This window comes from Sciurus vulgaris (genome assembly GCF_902686455.1).
Source record: "Sciurus vulgaris genome assembly, chromosome: X".
NCBI classification, from domain to species: Eukaryota; Metazoa; Chordata; class Mammalia; order Rodentia; family Sciuridae; genus Sciurus; species Sciurus vulgaris.
In genome coordinates, this window is record NC_136471.1 from 136,799,655 (window position 1) to 136,807,752 (window position 8,098).

Genomic DNA, 8,098 nt, shown 5'->3' on the forward strand with positions numbered 1-8,098 from the left:
GGGAGCTGAGGGCGCCTGTGGGGACACGGAAACGTCCTCGTCTGGCTTCAGGCAGGGTGGCTTGGGTGCAGACGCTGCTGGGCCTCACGGGACCTTTGTGCTTCACGACATTCCGGTCTGCCACGTGTGCGGTGCAGTTCCATCGAGCAGATGTTGAAAATGTGAAGTTAAAACGAGACTCCCAAACAGCCCCGAAGGCTTCCTGGGGAGCCACAGAGAGCCAGTGGGCATCCAGGTGTGGACACGTCTGTGCTTGGAGGGTCCCACGTCCCCCTGAGTGGACGGAGGGAAACCCAGAGACACCGGACCTGGTCAGTGTGTGGCCTGGTGCTTGCAGGGTCCCAAGTCCCCTCTGAGTGGACGGAGGGGATCCCAGAGACACCGGGCCTGGTCAGTGTGTGGCCTGGTGCGTGGAGGGTCCCAAGTCCCCCTGGGTGGACAGGGGATCCTTCCTTCCTGGGCCTGGTCACTCTGTGGCCTTGCTCCTGAGGCCTGTCTGTGCTCGTCTGCCCTCCGCGTCCTGTGTGCAGGGGTCTAGGTATACATGCGTGTGCGTGTGCAGGCGCGTCCAGGTGTGTGGTGCGTGTGTGCACGGGCGTGGTCACCTGCCCGAGCTCCAGGGCTGGCGTGTGCTCTCGGCCTCCTGGTGTCTGTGGCCTCTGGTGCCTGTGGCCTCCGCAGCCGGAGCCGGGTCGGGCTCCCCCGTCAGCACAGCCGGCCGGGCTCCTGGGCAAGACGGAGCCGGAAACAGAGGCTGCTGTGAGGGAGCCCGGCCGGCAGGCTGGGTGGACAGGCGCTCGGGCCCAGCCAGCGGCAGACACGCGGCCTCAAGGCCAGGGGGCAGCAGGAACCGGGTCAGGCTGCAGAGACCACCTCCCTGCCGACTAGGAAACCTGGTCCCTCCAAGCCCTGGGGACACCCGCGTCACAGGCCTGGGCTCTGCGGGGAAACTGAGGCAGCACAGGGAGCCCCCCACTTCCTCACCCCATTCTTGATGTCAACCCAGCAGTAATCCAGACCTGTCACTCAGAGTGACAGGCAGGAGCTGACAGAAGGGATGGAAAGGGAAGGGGCCACTCTCAAGGGACAGAGGGGTCCTCTCAGAGAGGAGGGGACAGCAGGCCTGTCCTGCACCCAGTTTTATGGGGTCCCAGGGAAGGTTCCAGAGAGTCCCGCCCAGGTCCACCTCCTGACTTCTGACGGACAGCAGGGTGACCTCAGACTGTCCAGTCCCCACGGCCATGGCCACCTCATTAAGGCTGGGCGAGGTCTTAACGCCCCTCTTCCCGGGTCTTGTCCCCCCATGAGGCTCCTGAAGATGAGGCTTGCTCTGCTGGCCCTCTGTCGCCATGTCCCCAGGGCACAGAACAAAGCCTGCAAGGAAAGAGGCCCAGCCTCAAAGGGCAGGCCGACCTCCTGCTTTCCTACAAAGATTCTGTGGGGGGACGTTTTTTTTATTTTATTGGTACCAGGGATTGACCCCCGGGGTGCTCAACCACGGAGCCTCCTCCCTAGTGGCTTTTCCTTTTTATTTAGAGACAGGGTCTCCCTGAGTGGCTCAGGGCCTCACTAAGTCGCTGAGGCTGGCCTCCAATTTGCAATCCTCCTGCCTCTGCCTCCCCAGTTGCTGGCTTCTGTGAAGAAGGCATCAGGCAGGTAGAGACACACACACACAGGGGAGGAGACCCGGCCTCCTGCTGTTCCCGGCCTGGGCTTCCTGGACCCCTGTGCGGCCGACCCCGCGCACTGAACCGGGTCAGGTGGGCTGCAGCGAAGTCCAGTTTCTTCCACGGGCTCCAGGACTTTGCTGAAGTTCCTCTGACACAGCTGAGGCCCTGCTCCTCTTAGGTCGGTGACCCTCGGTGCAGAGCTAGAGTTTCGCGGCTGTGGGACCCAGAGGCCTGCGGTTTGCAAAGCGCCGCTGAGCTCAGCGCAGGTCCTGCCACGCACAGCAGCTGAGGCGGGCCAGGCGGGACTCGCAGCAGCGCCGGGTGGACGCGGCGCCGGGAGGGACTTTCTCCAGCGCACGCGGGGCCCGGGGTCGGGGGCACCTTCTGGTTTTATCTTCCAGCCCGCGGGGTGAAGCGACCCCGGAGCAACTGCGCGCTGGGTGTGCGGAGCGGCCGGTCCGGCTGCCCCTGGGGCGTCGCAGGGTCCTGGGGGGACGGCGGGAGGGGCGCCTGGACTGCACCCCAGATGGTGAGATGAGAGGGGGGCGGGGAGGGGAAGTGGAGGGGGAGGGGAGGAGGGAGGGGGAGAGGAGGGAGAAGAGGAGGAGGAGGGGGAGGGGAGGAGGGGGAGGGGAACAGGAGGAGGGAGGAGGAAGGGGGAGGGGGAAAGTTGAGGAGGGGGAGGAGGGGAGAGGAGGGGAGAAGGGGTAGAGAAGGGATGGGGGAGGGAGGAGGGAGAAGAGGAGGAGAAGAGGGGGAGGGGTGGAGGAGGAGGGGAGGGGAATGGGGTGGAGAAGGGGGGGAGGGGAAGGCACAGGGGGAGGGGAGGAGGGGGAGGGGACGGGGCGGCGCGGGACGAGGCCAGGGACCAAGCCCAGGCCTGCGCTTTCAGAGCCCCCTCCGGCGCCCCCTGGCTTTTTATTATTTTTGAAGCAGCTTCCAGAAGAAAAGATAAAATGACCGAGGCGTTGGTCCGCGAAGCGGCCGCGGCAGCATTCCTTGATTTCCAGATGCCCGATGGGCCGCGCTCGGCGTCGTGGCCACCGCGCGCGAGGCTCAGTGTCCCGAGCGCGCGCGTGGGATTCCGAGCCTCCGCCCCCGGCCTCCTGGAGCGCAGCCAGCCGAGGCCGCGCTGGGAGACGCGGGCCGTGCCAGGTCGGCTGCTGGGCCGGCGCCTGCCCCCTGCCGGCTCCGCGGCGCGGAAGGAACCGGAAGCCTCCGCGGACGCGCGCGGCGGAGGGCGGGCCGCCGGGGCCGAGCTGCCCGGGACCGCCGAGCTGGCACCGGACAGGGAGGCCGCAGCACCCGCCGCTGCGCGCAGACGTGGCGCCTCCGCCCGCGCGTCCCGGGAGCTGCCCCCTCCCCGCGGACCGCGGTGCAGGTAACCGTCGCGCGCCCCGAGGCTGCCCGGCGAGGCTCGGCGGCCTCCGCGACGCGGGCACCCGGGCGGCCTCCGCGACTCTGCAGTGGCCCAGAAGCTCCTAGCGCAGCAGGGGCGACGCGTGCAGGTTTGTCTGGAGGGGCTTTAAAGTGTCTGCGGGGGAGGAGGACGCGGGGGGCCGGAGGAGCCGCCCTCCGAGGCTCGGGTCTCACCCGAGGCTCGGGTCTGTGCGCCCGGACGCACCAAGCCCTGGGGCAGAGGCTCCGCTAGGGCGAGCTGCTCCTCCGAGTCCTGTGCTGCGTCGGCCCTAAGCCGAGGTGAGCGCCGCCGGCGGGAGGCAGCGTGGAGGCCGCCTGTTGAGGCCGCCTGTTGAGGCTGAGATGCGCACTCGGCGGACGCAGCCAGCGGAGGCCCGGCTCTCCGCCGCGGGTTCTGTCCCTGAACCCGATCGCAGCCAGAGGCTTCCCCGATGGGCGAGGAGCAGCCCCTTCCTAGACTTTGGCTGCAAGAAACATCAAAAATAGAAGCGCAGATTTTATAAGGAAAGAAGCGTACGGCTGAGAGCGCATGTGAGTGGCCCGCCAAAGGGGCGAACTGCTTCCATTTCCATTTCTAACCAGGCTGTTTGTCCCTGAACCAAGCATCCTTACAAAAGAGTCCAGAGTTTTTTACAAAAAAAGCACAAGTTTATGAAGTGAAAAACTTCCAGTGAGCTAAGGTTAATTTATTATTGAAAAGAAAACAGTGTCATGTAACCTAAGTGCACAGGATCTTTTCTTTTTTCTTTTTCTTTTTTTTTTTTTTTTTTTTTTTTTTTTTGGTACCAGGGACTTAACCCAGGGACCCTTGACCCCAGAGCCACCTCCCCAGCCCTTTTTATATTTTTTTGAGACAGGATCTCACTGAGTTGCTGAGGCTGGCCTTCAACTTGCCATCCTCCTGCCTCAGCCTCCTGAGCAGCTGGGACAGGCTTGCATTAAGATCCTCCACTTTGACCCTCACTGAGCGCTCAGGGACTCAACCAGAGGCCTGCTCATCCCGCAAGCTCTGTGCCCCGGAAGAGGACCCCACAGGTCACCTTCTGTCAATCCTTTAGATCATGTTTCACTGGATCTTCTCATTGCTTAGACTTTGTTGAGCTGTTACCAGTACATGTCACGGTGTTGCAGTTGCCTACTGTTCAATAGGAGCATGTAGGCAAATCTGTAGCTGAGACGCTATGGCGTCTGCCACCCAGGCCAGGTGGAGACCAGGAGGTTCCCTAGGTATCTGTGCAGAGGCCCTTGTGTGTCTGCACAGCCACGAGGTGGCCTTAGGGCCCTTTTGTTTGAGGGCGTCCCCTGGTTAGGTGATGCGTGCCTGCATTCAGACACCTGTAAATAACAATGTTGCTGTGCTATGCTCACGATTCCAGTGCAACCCCAAGTCCCCAAGTGCAACAAACTCAGGGTGCTACATAAATAATCTAGGGGTGTCGGGGACTAAATGGTTGCTGATGGATCTTCTCTGGAGACAGTGCCCGGCCGTTGAGCACTTTGGGAAGAGATATCAAGTGGAACCCCTCGGAAGCCCCCGTCCTCTTAGATCAAGATGGTGGGGAGACACGCGTGAGGACAACCAGGTCTATATTCCGACATAGCTAGGAGAGTCAGGCAAGCTGGCTCACACCCGTCATCCCAGCAGCTCTGGAGGCTGAGGCTGGAGGATCGCTAGTTGGAGGCCAGCCTCGGCAACTCAGACCCTGTTTCAAAATAAAATAGAAAGGGCTGGGGGTGTAGCTCAGTGGTTAAAGCGCTCGCCTAGCCGCGTGTGATTCCGTGAGAGTTCATCTTCAGCACAATAAAGAACAAAGAACAAAAAATAATTAGATGATTCTTTTCCGGTTTCAGGGATTGAACCCAGGGGTGCTTCACCACTGAGCCAACCTCCACAGCCCTGTTATGTTTTTTCTTTAGAGTCAGGGTCTTACTGAGTCGCTTAGGGCCTGGCTAAGTGGCAGAGGCTTGGCCTCCAACCTGCCATCCTCCTGCCTCAGCCTCCTGGGCCAGGCTGGAAGAGCGAAGTTTCATTTTCTTGGCAGAAAGACCGGAGCTGAGAGCAAAGGTCTAAGAACCTCAGCCCGGCGGGCTGGCTGGGCGTCTGGGTGGCCGGGAGGTCCCCAAGCTGGGACGTGGGCGGCGACTGGACGGTAATTCTGGAGGGTAAGTCAGGCCGGCAGGCGGAGACCTCCCAGCCCAGAGCGTCTTATGTAGCATTCTGTCTTCGCCCTCGAAGCTTCTGGCCCTTGATCAAGGAACTCAGGGGCAAATGCGGGGCTGCAGTCGTTCTGTGCATGTTCTGGAAGATTCCGCTGCCGCTCCAGCTCCGGGCCCAGGCCCCTTCTCTGTCCCCAACCAAACGCCCTGTCCGGGTCTGAATAATAGAACTCAGTATGGCTCCCTGGACGTTCAGGTTTTCTCAGACGGGATGAGCAGGTCCCTGGGCCTCCTCGGACTCCGACTCGCTGCCAGCCTCCGCCTCTTCTCTCTGTGTCCAGGACACAGGCGAGCCCCCGGTGCAGGGGACAGAACGAGGCACAGAGCAGCCCCGGACAGCACAGTGGCCAGCAGCCTCCCAGGGCTTGGCCTGGCCCTCTCTCTCGCTGGACGCTGGCACACGAGGGCTTGCTTTAAATCAGCGTCCCCCGGCCTTGGCCGGCGGCCACGCGGGTCTCAGGAAAACAAAACAGTTGCTTCCCGGCCCTCGGTGTGCCTGGTTCTCTCTCCGGGCCTGGTTTTTAAATTAAGTCCTGGGGCTGAGGCTGGACCTCAGTGGCCGAGAGCTCGCCTGGCAGGCTCGGGACCCTGGGTTCCGTCCCCAGGCAGTGGCAAAAAAAATTTGTTTTTGATTCCTTTCCTTAGTAGTTCAGTTAGAAATCAGTACAGCACCAAGGAAAGATGTGGCATTTCTCCTGGGAATCTTGCTGTCCAGAGAAAAGACCCCAAATCTTGCAACCTCCCTATGTTTCCTTTTTTCTTTTTTCTTTTTTTTTTTGGTACCGAGGATTGAACTCAGGGACCCTCGATCTCTGAGCCACCTCCCCAGCCCCATTTTGCATTTTATTTAGAGACAGGGTCTCCCTAAGTGGCTTTGGGCCTCACTTTGGCTGAGGCTGGCCTCCAACTCGCAATCCTCCTGCCTCAGCCTCCCCAGCGGCTGGGCTGACAGGCCTGCTCTCAGTGCTTCCTGCTCCCCTCCCTCCCTCCCTCTTCCCAGGGGCACAGTATTTTGGGGTTTGTCCTTTTCTCTTATAAGAACTATTTCTATTTCTTTAATTAAGCTGCAAGGATAAGTTATCATAGGTGTATAGATATGTTCCTTCTCTCTCTTCTCTCCTCTCTCTCTCTCCTCTCTCTCTCTCTCTTCTCCTCCTCTCATTGCATTTGTACATGGTTCGGACACCCTGGCACACGCCTATCATCCCAGCAACTCTGGAGGCTGAAGCTGGAGGATGGCAAGTTGGAGGCCGGCCTCAGCAACTCAGAGAGGCCCTAAGCCACTTAGCGAGACCCTGCATCAAAATAAAACATAAAAAGGCCTGGGGATGTGGCTCAGTGGTGAAGCGGCCCTGGGTTCACAAAACCCAGTACCAAAAAAATAAAAAGTAAACAAAATTCGTGCATGGCTAACCCAATACATTCCAATGGAAACTTCCAACAGCTTTTTCTTTTTCTTTTAGCAATAAATCCTGTGGCGATATTTATTTCGCATTGCCTCAAGAACGCACTCCTGTTGAAAATCTTGCCTTCTGAAAAAAAGACCCCCAATCTGGCTCTCGCTCCCCCACAGATGCATCTCTTTCCGGTCCACTTGGTTTTCTTGGGCTCTTGGCCTCGGCCTGAAGCCACAGACCGGGCACCTGCTCTGTCTTCTTGTATGATGAGCGTTTCTCTTTGCTCGGAAGGTCGGTTGTCTTCCGCCGCCCCGGTTCCCTCCCCTGAATCCGCCCACCCTGCTCGAACTTCCCGCATCCCCAACTCCAAGGGCGTGACAGACAGGTGTCCATCTGTGGGCGCGTCCCCAGCTGTGGGCGTGTCCCCAGCGGGCCTCACCGCCTTGCAGACTCCAGCACCGCCCAGCCTTTGCCCCGGGCTGGGTTCAGGGTGCACAGGAGCCAGAAGCGGCCTCAGGTTCAGACTTGCATCTCCAACGAGACTCATGATGCAAATAATCCCGAAATAAAAATAAAAAAAAATGAGATCCGAAGCAGATCGGGTCCCCAGCGTTTTGGATAAGGGACGTTCAACCTGTGCGGGCTCAGCTGCCCCGCGGGGCCTCCGGGAGAGAGAATCGGAAAGAGCCGTGGCGCTGCCCTCTGCCTTCCCTGGTCTCTGGACCCCGCTGGCCACAGGACCTTGGCACTCTCCTCCCTTACTGCTCTTGCCCTGCAGCCCGGTGTGACCTTGGTGGAGTCTCCACCGGCCCATTTCTGAGTCCCAGCCCCAGTTCCCGGGCCCGGGACAGGGTCCCTCTGCGTTGCACGGACAGTAGGTTCCGCAAAGCAAGACGCAGCCAGCGACTCGATGGCCCGGGAGCAGACGGTCCTCAGGGCTCCGCACTGAGCGGAACCTGCGCGCAGGGCGCCAAACGCCCCCCGCCGGCCCGGAGCGCGGCCCTCGGCGCAGCGAGGCCGGGTGGCGACCGCAGTGCCTGGTCCTTTCCGAGTCGCCTGCCCCGCATCCTCCCAACGACAGCCGAGGTGGGCTGCTTGCCACAGGGACCATGTGCTCGGCAAAGCTCTTAAAGACTATTTCTATCACACTGTTATTTTAGTTTTTTCAAAAAAGCAAGTGAGGATTGAGGGCGAACCAGTTAGCCAGCCTTATTATTATTATCATTATTATTGTCATTATTTTATTTCGAGACAGGATCTCGCGCTTTGGCTTAGGATTTTGCAAAGTCGCTGAGGCTGGCCTCCAACTTGCCATCCTCCTGCGGCAGCCTCCAGAGTCACCAAGAGGGCAGGTGAGCACCGCCCCGCTGGCTTGTCTGCCTTTCTGACACAGCA